Source organism: Meriones unguiculatus, chromosome 8, assembly GCF_030254825.1.
Source record: "Meriones unguiculatus strain TT.TT164.6M chromosome 8, Bangor_MerUng_6.1, whole genome shotgun sequence".
In the NCBI taxonomy this organism is placed as follows: Eukaryota; Metazoa; Chordata; class Mammalia; order Rodentia; family Muridae; genus Meriones; species Meriones unguiculatus.
This window is the reverse complement of record NC_083356.1, coordinates 26,299,231-26,316,157: the sequence shown is the minus strand read 5'-3', so window position 1 is coordinate 26,316,157 and position 16,927 is coordinate 26,299,231.

The following is a 16,927-nucleotide window of genomic DNA, read 5'->3' as shown; positions in this document are numbered from 1 at the left end:
GATGCCAGACGATGTCAGAGCCAGGTGGGCTTTCCAGAAAGGTCTCCATGGGAGATGAATGAAAGGCAACAACTTCAAATAAGCCAAGGGAAGAATAGACTGTATCAAAGTGTGGTCCAGTCTGGAAACTGTAAACAAATGGATGGTGATGGACGCCGTGAGCATGTTCATGAGTGGCCAGAGGTGGATGGTGAAGACCAGAGGGGACGGAGCTGACACAAGGTTACAGAGGCATGTCAGGGAACCAAGAGCCACCAGAAGGAAGCAGGAAAGAATAGGACAGGAACAAGGCTGGGCATAGCAAGAGCATATGTGAGGCCCATGATGGCAGAGTGGCCCATACTGCTTGTATGGAGGGAAAGAATCAGAACAGTCGCTGTGTATGTGAGGAGGAGGAGCCTACAGTCAGACCCCATGTTTTCCTCAGCAGGTCCCAGCCACTTGTGACCCCAGTATCGACGGGTCACACCAACAGTGGAACCCACCTGTCTCCTTTGACTCCCATCTGCCTGTCATGCCTCCTGCCTGTTCTCTGTGACCCCCACCTCCCTCAACAGACACCCTGTAGCTCTGACCTGTTCTCCATGATACCCATCTGCCCCCATGGTTCCAACTCGCCTCCCATGGCTCTGACCTCCCTTCTTCTGGGCTGACTTCCGACCTCTCCATATTGGCAGCAGCCATAGACTTCTTGGAGGATAGGAGCCAGGCAAAAAAGTGCTACTCACAGACCACCCAGCTGGCCCTCTACTAGCCATCAATTACTGTGTCTGCCTGGATGGATTTTTCTACCCTGTGTCGTCAGCACTCCCAACCTTTCCCAGGGACCAGAGGTCAAAGCTGAACCAATTAATTTGAACTCGTAGTTCCACAGTTAATAACTTCCCGGCACCAAGCTCCTTCAGAGGCTTCACCGGCAGGCTGATGGATTGATGATGTTTCGCTAAGGTTTATTGTGTTTTTCTTCTGCCCTGTACAGGGTGGAGGTAGGGAGGGGAACCTGGTTTCCCCAGGGAACAATTAAAGCTCTTTGCTTCTGTGCCATGTTTAAGATCCCAGTGAGCCACACCTGTGAGCTGGATTAACCGGGGGGGGGACACAGCCATGGCACCCCCTTGCTGTACGAGGATATATGAACGGCCCTGTCAAAGGGAGGGCTGCCGCTCCCTTCTGGGAATCACCGGCTTCCATCTGCCATCAAAATGATAGGAGCATTTACATATTTTAAAGGTCAGAAGGAAAGCCGAGTGTGAATGCAATACAGGTTCTTTGCTGGTCTGTTCATAAGACAAGGAGATGGCAGAGGTGACTATTGGTCACTCATGAGCTAATTCACAGATCATTAATAGGCAGGGAGAGCAGGAGGGAACCCCAGGAGCTCCCTGAAGCAGCAGTATCTCAGGGGAGATGCCTGGAGGGGAAGAGCCTGCTCCTTGGGGAGGAACCAGAACTCACAGTGGTAGAGGTCATGGTGGGGCCCTCCTTCTGCCACCTGGGCACTCTTCAGCAGCACATGTCAAGATGCCTGTAGATGCGGTGTAAGTCTCAGGATGACACAGATAAGTGGACAATCTAGAGTCATAAAGCATGGTGCTTTATTAAATGTAATGCAGTGAAATAGGAATAAAGTGACAAACACAGCATCGTTAAGAGCCAGTGGCTTAGAGCTGCATTCCTCCTCTCAGGTGTCATTGATAACTGAATGTCAGAATATTGTTAAAGATTTCCCCCCCTTATTTTAGCACATAAACCTTAGGCTCAGGATTTGCCAAATGTCTTCCTCCTGTAGAACCTTTAAGATGCTTAATTAACTGATTTAAAACTGTTATTTAATTTCCCTGTACAAATGCCCACCTCTGCATGTTTTTGCATAAATGTGAGCACATGGCCAAGTTGGTGCAGTCCTTTCTTTTGCCTTTTGCTTTGCACATCTCCCCTGCACTGCCTCCCCTCCTAACCCCAGACGGGATGCGGCTTCCTGCTCTAAATGATGATTTATGCTGCACCGTGTGTGCAGGGCTTTGCAGTCGCATCGGCTTCCACCTGCCTAACCTCGTTTGATGCTCTGGGGGACCCTGCGGGAAGGCAGAACGGGGCTCAGTGTGTACTCCACAGAAGGCAAGGGGCTCTGCAGGAGGAAATGGTTCCCCTGGGCCCTCGCAGCATATCCCAGGAAGCCTGGAAGGTAGCCAGAGCAGCAGCCCGCCTCCTGCCGCTGCCTAATGTACAGCAAGGCCTGCAAATGGCACTTAGCACATTGTAGGGCCTTTGGCCTGCCTCCAGGTGACCAAGGGGAGAAGGTTAAAGCTTGGGTGTTCCTACCTGTCCCCATCTCATTGTGTGGCTATGCTCAGAGGCCAAGGGGGTCCAACACAGCATACAGAAGGCCACCTAGTGTGGGACCCTCCTATAAATCTGGTCTCACATGGCTATGCCGGATGTCAGGACTGAGCCCATGGACCCAGCTGTGGTCCTATGGCACAATGTCCTACACCTAAAAGGCCTTTAAATACTGTTTGTTTCCAAGCACAGAGTAAAAATGACCTGGCTGGCTAGATAACTGTCTAAGCCACAGCCTTGGCTGCAGAGCTTTCTCACTTAGTGTGCACTCCATTCCCTTGCTGACCCAATATTCCATTGGCAGGAGTCTCATCTCCAAGCAGGAAGAGAGGAGAGTGTGGGAATTTGGCTCTGCCCTTGCCTGCCCAAGCGACTGCTCAGAAGAGGGCCCTTCACAGAAGGGTCCAAAGAGTATGTCTTGCTGTGGCTCTACCCCTTAGAATGAATAGAAATTGGTTCCTAAGCAACAGGCAGGGCTGGTGAGGAGTCTCAAGGCCCTTTTAGTTTGAAAACATCAGCAAGGTCAGCTATACGGACTGAAAGCACCCACTCCTAGGCTATACCCTGACCTAAAGCCTCTCCACTCAGATGATCTGGCTGCTGCAGTGGGAGCCACAAGAATGTTGTTGTTCTCTCCCTCTCTCTCTCTCTCTCTCTCTCTCTCTCTCTCTCTCTCTCTCTCTCTCTCTCTCTTTCTCTCTCTCCAGGATAAGTGGCTATGGCCTCCTTGGGCTCTTTGGGCTGAGTTGGGGATGACCTCTATAAACAGGAGTGTCTGAACTAGAAGGTAGGCAAAGACAGGCAAGATGGAGACAGTATGCCTCGGAGATGTACTGCTACCCACTGTGGCCTAACAAATGCCCCATGAGCCCGGCATAGATCCTTCCAGGCTCTCCTCCATGCAGTCACTGGTGTCATCTGGCCTTCCCCCTGTGGGCACACTTGATACTGGCTGTTGGCTGAGCCTTCTCAGCCTCATGAGGCCTCATCCTTAGAGATGAGTCTCCAGAGGCCAGAGGAAAGCCGTAACACCTCAGGACATGTGTCTTTCTACTGAATCCTGTCAGGGCCAGCCTGGAACCAACATAGAAATAACCCCTGCCTCCCAGTCGTGGTAGGTAGCTAGCTTAATCATCACAGAGAAAAGGGAGCATGGAAAGCATGTGGAAGAGTACTGGAGCCATCTTAGCCAAAAATCTACCATATGTTTTAAACCCTTGACCAAGGTTATTACACAGGACCCCACAGAGACCTGCCTGCCCAGTGATGGGATCACATCAGGACTGAGACCCCAACCTCCACCATCACCAGCATTGTGTAAGACTATGCCTTGAAAGAAGCTGGTGTTCTGTAGGGTGCATGGGGCAGGCATCACCCGGCCTACCCCTAACATCCCTGTGGCGCTCTCTGTGGAGAAGCACCGGGGCTTTCTACAGCACAGAAGTTTCTGGATATCTTCCACCAGATCAATCAACAGAAATTCCAAACAGACCCAAGGAATGGGGACTCATTTGGACCCTAAGCCATTACTGTTTTCAGGACACTGATAGGCAACATGGCATAGATTTGTCCTCCCTGAAAGCCCAGTGAGATGGGGGCTTCACAACACTGGGTTGAAAAGCTAAGGCCGCATACAACTCCTGAGGTTTCTCATTTTCTCATATTGGACTTTTATGTGGTACTGGGAATCAAACTCAGAATCTCACCTATACCAAGCAAGAGCTCTGCCACTGAGCTACACCCCAGTCACACAATGGTTTCCTTGCTGGACATGCTTTGCCCACATCTGCAGTGAGTAAGGAGGCTCAGAGATCATCCAGCACAGTGGTTTCCAACCTCCCTATTGCTGCAGCCCTTTAATACAGTTCCTGTTGTCGTGACCCCCGACCTAAGTTTTATTTCCGTTGCTACTTCATAACTGTAATTTTGCTACCGTTATGAATCGTAATGTAAATATCTGTGTTTTCTAATTGGTCTTAGGCAACCCCTGTGAAAGAATGATTCAACCCCCGAAGGTGTCCACACCCGTAGATTGAGAACCACTGATTTGGTGGCTATAGAAAGTTTGTCACCAGGGGCTACAACCCTGGCCACATTCCAGACTCCACAAGAGGCTCTGGCACATCCTGTCTTGGCCATTCAGATTCTTTCTTTGGAAGCCTGCAGATTACAGATCCAATAGCTATCAGAGCAGCGGTTATTTTAAGCCCTGCAGTTAAAATCTATGCAATGGCATACTGGTCTGATGAGACCTTATGTTTTTATTTTGGGAAGCTCACTCCAGGGTCATTCTCCCCGGAGCTTCAGCTGACTTCAGTGTACCTGTGCACGGCTCTGGAAGTTTTTCAAGGCAGGGTTTCTGACTTGAGATGATGGGGCGGGAATGGGATGCAGGTGATGGCAGGTGAGCCATGGGCTGGCTTCGTTTCACACGCACCCCTTTCCAGGGTGTTTACGAGTCCTCAAGGCCCCAAACCTGCCTCTCTTCAGTGCATCCTACGTGTCAGATTTTCTCCCTAGAGGCGGCTCAGGAGCGTGATGAAAACACCTCGGGGCTTTTCGTGAGCTGCACAAAGGAGTCGGTGGTGGGGAAGTCACAAAAACCGTGTGTGTCATCACTGAGCCTAATTAGAGCTCCACTGACAGCCCTAGAGATACTACCAAGGAGGCCAGAGCGGGCAGGGCAGAGTCACGGGCTCCCCGCTCGCTCACAGGAAACCGCTCTGAGAACATGGGCTCTGTGGAGGCCCAGCCCCCCAGATCTGCCCGCAGGTACTCTGATATCTAGGCCTGGTTCTCTTCACTGCCACTGAGAGCTCACTTCACCTCACAGCCCTGGTGTGGGCACCATCCAGGATGGTGTCGTGGGGCTGAGAACCTGGTCACTGTGGCTGACTTCTACCACGGTGGTGATGACCAGACAGAAGCCCGGAGGCTGGTGGATCTACTTGGTTCAGCAGCCACCCCATTTGCCTCTCAGCCCAGGGTGAGCTGCCCTGGCTTGCTTAAATCGAGTAGGATGATAAGAATCTTATCTAGTCTTAGATAAGATTCTAAGATTAATCATCTGTGTTGGAGGCACCGGGCTGGCAGGAGCTGCAGACTTGCAGAAGGCGTACCTTCCTAGACAAAGGGTAATGGCTCACCTCACTATGAAGCTGTGGTCATGGAGGTTTGGTGCCGCTCAGTGACCCCAAACTTCTCCTAAGCTCCTCTCTTGGCCTGGGTTGCTCCATTCAAGTGGTCCTGATTCATTCCTCACCCCATAGAGACTACAGGCTCAAAGTCCATACAGGCTCCAGCAGAGCCCCACAGTGGCAGAAGGAGATGGACAAAGGTCAACATGGAAGACACTCAGCACGGACCCTGAGCTGTATTGTCTTTCCAAACCCCGGAGTTCTGGGCTGTCAGATCTTGTCAGGGTCTGGGGTTGTTGGAGGAGGTATAGGGAAGCTTTTGCAGCCATGGATCTTCACACGTGTGACCCTGAGGGGTCTGGACTGTAAGGTCCACCACTCCCTTTCACTCCTGACCCTGAATTCTTTCCATCCACCCACTCCCATATGCTATCTCCCATCCAGGTTGCTCAACCTGGACACGGTCGACCCGTTCACTGTAGAAGGAGCATCCCACTGATGAATGCATTCCTCACGTCCAGCAACAGTCCGGACCTCCACACCCTAAAGCCTTTGTTTCCACCTTGGTGTGACAGCCAAGAGTCCACAATCCCTGCTAGTGCCTGGGGTGGGCTGGGGGTAGGGAGGCATGGTGAAATCGTGCCACTGAGAGCTTTGGGTTAGCCTCATTTTTGCTGTGGTAACACACATCCCTGAAAAAACCTCTAGGAGTGAGCCCCAAGTAGCAATAGCAAACACGTGGTCCCTGAGCCCGTCCAGGACTGTCACACTCATTAGTCCCTGTAACACTCACAGCAGCCTACGAGGTGGGAATTACTGTCATCCCCACTTTACATGCACAAAAACCCAAAGCAGGAGTAATTTTGGTTATGCGACAGAATTTCAAGTGCCTGACTGTACGGGCCTCACCCTCGGCCTGCTTTGTCATTTGTCGGGGCTGGAAAGCGTCCAGAGACTCCCTTGAAGGGTCAGGTCTGGCATGGCTGCAATGTTAGCATGAGGCTCTCTGGCCACCTTGCATGGCCCTTCGTCTTTACACAATTCAACAGGCATTCCCGAGAGCTCTCTTTTCTACTCGATCCCACTGTTCCTTAGGCAGTCATAAAGGGGAAGGGAAAACCCGTGCCGGCTAATTGTAGGTTCTCTGCAGAAGTAGAGTTTGAGGCGTCACCATTGAAACCAGCTTATTATCGATCAGCGAAGACAGGCCTGCACAGGGCTAGCCTTTGTTCCGAGACGGCTGACATCGCTGCGTTGTTTTTCAGCTGGTAATTCCTTAAAGACTGAGACAATAGTCGTTTAATATCGTTTGCTCAAATGAACAGTTCCCCCAGCAAATAATAATAATAAAAAAATGTCCCCAAGAAGCCAATTAGACTCTGCAGCTTGTACCCAGCGACGGCCTTTTTAATAGACGCCCTTTTTACAAGCACAGCTGTGTCACCCAGATGAAAAATCGGCCCCCCTTTTGCTGCTGATATGTAAATAAATGCAGGCGATTGCATATGTAATAGCCCTCTTCCATCAACTGGCTTTAGAAACCCAGTAGGAATACTTCAGATAAAGGAGCAATTTGTGGAAGAGATTTTTCTAAAGAGACTGAGGGATGGTGGAGGGAGGGGAAGATGAGGGATGATAAGGGTCAAGAAATGTGATAGAGCCCGAGAGAAAGCATAGCTTTCCAGGAATAAGAATGTCCACAGGCTTCTATGTGCATGGATGCTGGAGCAGACAAGTCACGGCAATTCTCAATTTGGGGTGCACACACCCCTTCAGAGTTTCTAACCCCTGAGATCTCTTTTCCACAAGCTCATATATGCACTGTTCTGCATGTATGCCCAGAGTTCAGGGACCCCTGAAGTATGGATTTGCATCCTAAATCAAGATCACAAGAGACTTTTTGGGCAAGGGAAATCCACTGTGGCAATTCTGCCCTCAGGGCCATGTAGCAATGTCTGGTGCTATTGTTAGAGACAGAGACAGAGACGGGGGGGGGGGGACTACTGCTTCGCACACTATCACACAGGGCAGCTCTGCCAACAAGGAGTCACCCAACCTCCATCTCTGTGCTGGGGCTGAGACATGGGCTGTAAGGGACTTACTCTGGACCTCACACAGTGTCCTCCCAACCACTTTGCTCTTGTACATAGGGGAACCGAGGCCCAAAGCAAAACAAAGATTTTGCTTATGTACAGGTCTTGCTGTTCATAGACAAGTCATATCTGAACAGTGCAACCAGCCAGCCTCTGCCCACCACCAAGCTGGCCTCTTGGTTCTACAGGTGTCCATGAAGGTCCCCCCAGTGACTTGGGCAAGGGTCCATGAGGCTTTAGTAACCTTGGCTGTGACCTGGAAAAAGCTACTGCTCCCTGGCTTCAGAACATGCAGTGGCCTTTCGTGTCTTTTCTGAAGTGGAAGAAGAGCAAACCAGCACTTCCCTTCTCACGTGGCCATGGGACCAGGCACAGCCAGGCCACAGCTTTATGGAATGTGCTATGGCCACTTGACAGAGAAAGGGTAGCAAGGGCACCTAGGAAGCAAGCATCTCCAAGAATCAGAGGAGCCCAGGGCCAGGAGGAGATGGAACTGGGAAGAAGTGGAGGTGGAAGGCATTAGCCAAATGTGAGAACGGGTGTTAGAGAGGAGAAGATGCTTTGGGGGATGTCGGCAGCTGGACAGCTGGGCAGCTACCAGCAGGAATCATTCCTCTAGTACCCTTAAGGTGCAGAGACACTGTCTGGCTAGTGTCATAGTGGACAGGGGTCATCTCAGGGAGGGACCTTCCAGTAATAGAGCCCCTCGCTACTGGGTGCAGTGAGAAGTCTCCATTATTTGGAGCCCCTACCTGCTGTTCTGGCAGCCTGGCCATCACACACTGGAGATCCATCACCCTTTGGGTCCAGTGTATCCTGTGTCAGGCTCCGATATCCATGGGGCCCCATGGAAATCCTTGCAGGCAACTTGCCACCTAATCTCTGAGCATTGTTACCTTGCTCTCCTCCAGTCTCTAACCTCCACAAAACCTGAGAGGTGCAATATTGGGGTCTCTCATCATCTTAGACACCAGCCGGACAGTGTCCTCTGAAGCTCCAGGGCCCATCCTCCTGGCTGCTTCCTCACCCCAGGCCTGAGCTGCCCTGGCATGGTTCCTCCCCACCATTTCTTGCAGTCCTTTCAGCTTCTCTTTGAGTACTTTTTCCGTGACAAATGCCACCTCATTCAGGACTCCCAAGAACACAGGCTTGTGCGTAGAAAAGAAACAAGCCCCCATTCTCTCCACCAAGGTCACCGGAGAGATGAAACAGCACCTATTCTGTTGGCTTGTTTCTTTAATCTCATACAAACACAGGGCAGTGCAAGTTTGTGTGTGTGTGTGTGTGTGTGTGTGTGTGTATGTGTGTGATGGATGGATGTATATTTAGATGTGTAAATGTGCAGCCTTCCTTTTTTAACCAGAATGGAATCCCACGGCCTCGGTCCCCAGAGACGCTTAGCTCACGTAATAATCTGCAGAGGCCATCATTCGGGTCAGCGCGCCACGCTGGGCCTCATCCATTTTAATAGCTGCATAATAGCATCTTGCCAGGCCCTACTCACGTCTTTATCGCTGCTGGGCAGTGAGCTTCTTGGGGAGGGTAGGCCTCACTTAGCTCAGTCACCTCAATAAGATGTGTGAGGGTGTGTGTGTGTGTGTGTGTGTGTGTGTATTTGTGTTTATGTGCTCGTGTGCGTGCCTCCGCACCCTATACACTGGAGGGTCTGATGAAAGGACAGTGTTCTTTTAGGTGCAATACCCCACCTCTAAGTCTTGACTTCTCTTCAACTTTAGGACAGCATCTGAGCTCGCAGAACCTTCCATGAGACAGGAGACTCCATGAGGGTTTACTCACTGAAGACTGTACTAGCCTGACATGGGATTTTGAATAGGGTATTTCTCTTTCATGTTCTGACTACAGCCCCTGTGACAAATTGCCATACTGAGTGGGTTATACAGAAGACATTCGAAGCTCAGCAGTCTGGAGGCTGAAGTCCAAGAGGAAGGTTGGCAGGGCAAGTTCCTTGTGAGGCTTCTGCCCTTGGCTGTGCCCGCCATATTTGCCCTGTCTTCTTGAAAGGTAAATCCTCTATGTTTCTGGGTCCTGATATCCCACAGGATTAAGGACACCCTGTTGATCTCTGAATGATCTTGGTGAAGGACCTGTCTCTACAGTCAGCTCCCAGGTACTGGAGATGGGGTCTCTGCATTCACATTTGGGGACATGGTTTCGCTCTTGCCAGTGCCCCTACTTGGCTAGATGGATAGACTCCCTTTGTCATGAAGATCTGTCCAGGAATGCCACAGTGTCCTCATGGCAGGACACACAGAGCAAAGCAGGAATGGTAAACTATATTTTTCTGGCCTTGTTTTCTGAATGTGCTCTGTAGGACCAACATGTTGAGGGAGAATGCTGTATTCTAGAGTGCACTGTGACAGGAAGGGTTTATTGCTCCCCCTTTTCTATTTTCTTTCTCTTTTTTGTTCCCTGAGACAGAATTTCTCTGGGTAGCCTTGGCTGTTCTGGACTTGCTTTGTAGACCAGGCTGGCCTCAAACTCAAAGAGATCTGTCTGCCTCTGCCTCCTGCCCTATTCTATTTTCTAACCTCTCCCTCTCCTATCACACTCTCCTTTGGTTTCCTAATGGAAAATCAGCAACAGGCCTAGGAAGAGGATAGGACCATGAGATTTGATGATAGTTTTAACCTCCACTGAAGAACTTTCTGCTCTCTTGCTTCCCCAAAGCCTACACATGCTCCTTTGGGTAAGCTGCCCATTCCTCAACCTCACCCACGGTACTTGTCTCTTGCATCCTCCTGGTGGCTGTCACATGCCATGTGCATGTCATAAGCCACACAGTCATCTTCTGTTCTCTCTTTCCTGACAGCTGATAACTGTGTCGTCAGATCCAATTACAGCTGTCACTTGCTACCAGGGTGTCACAGGGAAGCAAATTCTAAGAGGCTCTGCAGCATCAGGGCCCCACCTGCAAACAGATCTGCCAGACTCCAAGCTACTCCTGTTGGCCCTCATCAATCCTGCCCAGTCTCATTTTCCAAAGACATCCAAGGCATGTGGTCTCTACATGCCAGCTCAGCCCTCAGGCTGCGTCTACCAGGTAAAAAGGTGAAGGGTAACCTCACTCTTATCTGCAGCAAGCTGTAAGCAATCTCTCCCAACTTGTTCATGAGTTATAGGGAAACTGAGGCAATGATGAGTTGCCTTGCTTACTCTGCCTCCCTCAGAAACTAGAATCCCAGCAGCTCCTGCCTAGGTGTCTCTAGGGCTGTAACCACAGCTCAGAGAGTTTGGTCTTAGAGACTGTCTGAGGCCTGTCATGGTCTCACTACCCTCTTTACCACACTGGCCCTGGGAACTGGACATGCTGCCGCTTATCAGAAGCAGACAACTTGCTTAGGGCCATACAGTAGATTACTGACCACATCTACTGCTCAGGAACCTGCATGTTCCCTACCTGGGGACCTAATCAATACTTTCTCAGTTGTTCAGGAAAATGACAGAGCAAGAGGTAAGAGGAACTGACCTGAGACCTTTTTTAATCTTGCCAGGTAACTACAAGTCACCAATGTCCCTGTCCCTCTGCAGAGCTGGCCCAGCATCCCACTGAGCGTTGACCCAGGCAGTTAGCAACCAGGCTGTTCTCTTCATCTCAGCCTCTTCTCTTTGGAGGCCACTGCCTGTGAGGTGCTTTGGTCCCTTGCACTGGATAATGGAAGCAGTCTGTAACCAGGCCTTTCCTCTAACTGCCTTGGGTATCCTGAGAAGGGATAGTCTGAGAGTCTTGAGTTCTAAATTCTCCCTACACCGCCCCTCTGTCAAGGTCATCCTCCACTGAGGTGCTCCATCGAGGTGACCTCCCCTGAAGACCTTTCCGCCCTATTCACCTGGCTCAGAGTCCTCTATCCAAACATGTCCTCCTGTGCTGACAGGCAAACGCATCCATCTCTTCATCAGGATGTGAACCACAGGATGGGACCCAGGAAGTAACCACTGGTATTTACTGAGCTTCCTACAGACATCAGCTTCTTCAACCCATTGCCCACCTTCCTTGGCAGTCACCCCCAGATCAATAATGAGACTCAGAGACACTGAGCACTCTAGGGACAAGCCGAGGTCACATGGCTCATAAACCATCCACCAAAGCTGCAAAGGTAGAGCTGACTCCAGACCCTCTGCAAACTAGCCACCAGGTTGCACACCAGCATGGCTGTGTGCAGCCCACAGCGAGTCAGTGCAGAAAAGTACCACTGAGCTCCCTATATGGGCAAGGTGGCTAAGGCTCCAGGACTGACAGGAAAGCTGTGAGAAGGAAATCAAACCCTCTCTGCTGCTCTGCTCCCAGGTCACTGTGATGGCCACTGGGGTTGGGGGTTCGGGGTGGGATGTGACCTAAGAGCTCCTTGGAACACCATCCATACTTCTCATCTCACAGTTGCCAATCAACCCTGGGGTTCTGGCTCAGAGTGCACAAGCAGAGTTGTGTATGCTCCATCCCTAGAACCTACTCTCGCTTGTGGCTGCAGGTCATACATACACCACAACCACCACCATGCTGGGTCAGCCCACCAAACATAGAACAGGGCAGGGCAGTATGAATCCTAGCACTCAACGCTGGTGGTTAGGTCCGTGTCCCACCAGAAAGCCCATGCTCCAGCCCCGCTGCTACCATTCAGGAGTGACAGAGATAGAGGTTTGGATTCCTAACAGTACCTGCCTGGGTTCACATCATGAGTTGATGGCGCCGTTCAGTGAGAAGGCAATCCGCCTCTGAACACAGGCAATCCAGCCACCAGTACTTGGGGGAAGGGAGACACTGTCTTGGTAAGCTACCTACCCAAGGAGATCCAAATCCAAGATGAGAGGAATAGGATGGAAAGACAGAGAAAATTGTAGGTACATAGAAGATAAAGCGCCCTCACCCCAGAGTCAAGTTGAAGCTTCTCTCCAGCTGAGAGTCATGAATTCCAACACAATTAACATTTGCCATGACGGTTGTCAATGTGGAGACAACTTTTTTTTTTTTTTCACATAGAGATATTTTCATAAAGAAGTGTTAACATAGCGATGAAGCATGCTTAAGGTTTAAGGGCATATGACCTGCAAGTACAGCTGTGTTTCTTTCCCCAGATGCACACTTAAAATTTTCTGGAGCTCTCATGAACTAGACTATAAACTTTTATTTACAGAAAAAAGAAAAAAAAACACACACCCTAACTTCACCTTCAACTGAAGGTGTTTATCAGCTTTGTCATCCCACCTAGTGGAACTTAGGGACCTTCCTCCAATCTCACTTAGGCACTTTAGGGACAATCCTGAGGAAACAGCTTGGAAAAGAAGTCTGGCCGCTGTGGATGGCAGCGTGGAGCTATGTCTCTGATATCACCCCTCTGCTGCTAAAGGTTGCCATCCTGGCCACTAAAGGTCACTGCTGGCGCAGGTGCATAGACTAGGTAAGGATTTGAAGAGGGAGCAGCTTTGGTGAAACGGGCTGAGAGAACCATCAGAGAGGTAGTCCTGCAAGAGTCAGGTGTGAGTAAGCAAAACAGGTGTGACAAAGGGGATGTGACAGGAGCAAAAGCTGAGGTGCTTCTGTCTCCTCTGACTCCCATTTCTGGAACAGAGCCCAAAAGTAAGTAGCGGGGAGCTGGGGTAGTGAGTACAGAGGAAAAGAGCATCATGGACCTTAGGTAGGAACTATAGTCTCCCCCGGGGTCCTAGGTATTGGGTCTGGGCCCCTGAAAAATGCCCTCACATTTAGGAGCAGCACCAGAAAGCTTATGTGCGTGCCAGACACTTGGGTGGGGCCAGAGCAAAGGCACGGAGAGCTTGTCTCAGATACCAAAATAGCATGCTGAGAAAGAGCTTCCCAGGGCTTTTGGTCAAGTCCATGTGAGTCCCTGGGTGTGGTGTGGGAAGCCTGCTTACTGGCCTGGGTTGGACTGAACTTACAGGATGTCAGGCAAGGGCCTGTTGTACTTGGCACTAGGGGCACCTTTCAGGCCCCTCCATCTCTCACTGCTCCTCCCTTCTGTACTCTTTTCTTTCCTCCCCTCTCACCTCTCCATGCCCTGAGGTAAGCAAAGCCCTCCAGAGAGACAGAGCATGCTGACGCACCTGTACACATACAGCTATTGTCCCTTAGATACTTCCACCTCCCCCTGGCCCAGGGTCTCCAGCCGTCCCCATTCTCCTGACCTTGACATCCAAGCTGCCGAAGCCTCTCCCAAGCCCAGCTCCAATAGTCAAGACCTCCCCCAGCTGACCCCATCCTGGACCCCATAAACAGAATACCCCTTCCAGCAGTTGTCCTGGGTGATATGAGCAGGAGTTTAGGAAAGTTCTGGATTGCTGCCCAGGTCCTCCCCCCGCAACCTCCCTCCCCTCTCCCTCCATTTCTCCTTGTGTCATCTTTCCTCTCGGAAACAATATGTTTCTGTAGGAAAAGCAGAGTCCACTCCCTCGAGCTACTCAACACACTGCCCATCGATACAAGCTGATGATTGGCACCACTCTCATCTGCCCCACTCCTGAGCAGCACTATACCAGGCACTGACCCTGATTTCAGCGGTGCCGAGAGATCCTCAAAGCAGATGGCACAAGGGAGCCTGGGGCCTCCGGCAAGAGTCCGGGCATGGCCAGAACCATCTGTCCGCTGCAAGTATCTCGCTACTGCCAGCCACACATTCACACTTTCAGCCACATCAGCATTTTGGAAAGTGCCAGCTCCGAGCAGGGACCCTCACGGTCTTCCATGGCTGCCAGCCATCCAGTTTTGACATATTCTGGCCATTGTAGCTTCATCTGTGCACAGAAAAATGGAAAAAAAAACCCAAACACCATGTCAAGTAACTCCAATTTATACAAGCACTGCAGGCTTAGGGGCCATCTTGACTCCCCCACTCATCACTCCCACCTCCCATGGTCTCTGTAGGGATTCCTGGTCTCCAGGGACCAGACTGAAGCCTCTCCAGGGACCTTGCCTTTCAAAAGTCAGTCCCTCTGTGGAGCAAGCCTTGCTCCAAAATGTCCCCTACCTGCCCCTCCCATGCTTTATCAGATAGTGAGGGAGAACCATTGGAGCCTGCCCAAGATGGGTTCTGGAACATAAAGTAGCCAGGAAATATTCGACCACAGGGAAGAGGCCTAACTAAGGCCTTCCATGGAAGTCCCCCAGGGTCATGGAGACTGGAGACAACTATGAGTTGCCCAGCTGTGTAACTCAGGGATGTCTACTGTAATAGCAACCAAATTAATGTGTATCACTCAAACCCATATATACACAGAAGTGGGGAAGGGAAGGGGATGGAGGGTAGAGGAGGGAAAAAAGTTCTGGCTCAAAGAATAGCTGGGGAGACAAGAGCATCTCTGCTTCAGTAGAGTTAGCTCAAGGAGCTTGAGTTGGTCTCATTCTCCCCCCCCCCCCCCGCCGTGATTCCATCCTCCTGCATTGGAAGTCATGTGTGGTGAGCTGTTCTGGGCTCATGTCCTCATGACTGTTGACCTCTCAGAAACTTCAATTTGAACCTCACTTCTTGACTCAGGGGCTATGGCCCAGCCTTTGTGCACCAACAGGGCAGAGGTCACGTGTAGTGTGAGACCCAATAGGTGTCTGTGGAGCAGCCAGTGCTGGCTTCAAGGGGAGCAAAATGGACGTTCCAGACCCCGAGTCTCCCTTTTTAGGTGGAGGAGGTGAGATGCCAGCCTCACAGCATAGTCTAAACATCTGCTCGGAGCCCAGAGCCACACCATCTGGAGAAGCAGAAGGGCAGGATCTGTGCCTGAGAAACTCCTGTCTGCAATGTGTCACATGTCACTGATCAGGCTGGGCATCATGTCGAGTTTCCATCAACAGACAACTCAGTGATGTCCTGGGTACTGAGCTGATGGCCGTACATCTGAGGTGCCCAATTGCTGGCACCAGGTTCAACCTGCTGCTCTGGGTGCTAAAATGCCTTCCTGGGAACCCAGACACAGATGGTGCCAGGCTGGGGAAAGCCAGGGTCAGGCTGGTAGGAAGCCAGGGTTAGCCCGTGAGGGTTTCCTGAGGAGTGGTATATATGAAGAGGGTGTGGCTGTGAACTGGTGCTTCCTTCAGGCTGGCCTTAGAAGGCAGTGACCCTGCTGCAGTCGGGTGTGGTAGGGCACACCTGTGATTTCTGCATTTGGGAGGTAAAGACAGGTAGAGCAGGAGTTCACGACCATCCTTGCCTACACATAGAGTTCAAGGCCAGCAATGTTCTTTTAGACCCCGTCCCACAAACAAGAACAATAAAAGACCCCATTTGCACAAGGAAGCCAGTGAAGGTGACACTAGGAGTGAGGCTGGCATGTGTCAGCGGAGCAGATTACAGATGATCTCAGCCTCAGCATTGAAATCATAGATAGGCAGGGTTCAGAGGACCTAAGTCAAGATCAGCACGGCAAGTTGCAGGGCTCAGGTGTACACTGGTTGGATGGTTGAGTTGGGTGTGCTCTCAACTCTGATGTCCCCACCTTTCTCCACTGACCTCCAAGGGTCAATCTGGCTCTTAGGGAGACCGTAAGGGAAACCTGACTGGCCTTAACCACAGCAGAAGCTGAGAGCTCTGGGTGAACCTGTGGGTCCAAGACTCCCAATCCCCCTCACAAAGTCACTTTCCTGTGGACACTACTCCTCTGAAACTTTCTCAAGTTTCTAAGTCACTCTGTGCCTAAGGATATTTGTCTGTCTGTCCTGAGGATAGATTCACTATTGGCATCCGACCTAAAACTCTGTACATGCAGCTAGTTGACCATGTGGGCCTTGTCCCCTCTGTCCTCTGATGGGTAGCATTTTTGCCTACACCAGAAATCACTCTAGAAAGCCTGGGTGTAGTCAGTGGTAAGGACTTTTTTCTGGCCATGAGGGACATTGAATTGGTTTGTACATCACATGACCGCAGGGCCTTCTCTCTGAGGGAGACCTCTTCCTGAGTGCTGCTCAGTCAGATGGCTGTCCCACCTTCCTCTATGTGGGTAGGACATCTTTACTGCCCTTGCTGAAGATCCTGCCTGGAGTTCACACATTGCAAAATGTGGTCAGTCATTCTGCCCCATGGCCTCTGGTGTCCTCTCCTTGAGAATAAAAGGTCACCCTCACTGAATGATTCTGTGGCTCCTTCTTGCCTTTGGACCGACAGCACGGTCTTAAGGAGAAAAGTGGCTCAGCCCTATACCAGTCACTAGCAAAACTGAGTCAGGAGGATTGCCTCAGGATCAAATTCAAGGTCAACTTAGACTTTATAATGAGGTCCAGAGCAGCCTTGGTTGGCTACAGAGTGAGAACATCTCAAGAAGAGTGAAAAAGAAAGGAAAGCCCTTCGCTCCATCCCAATGTCACAAAGGTATTTTTTGGATTATAAATGTTATCTTCAT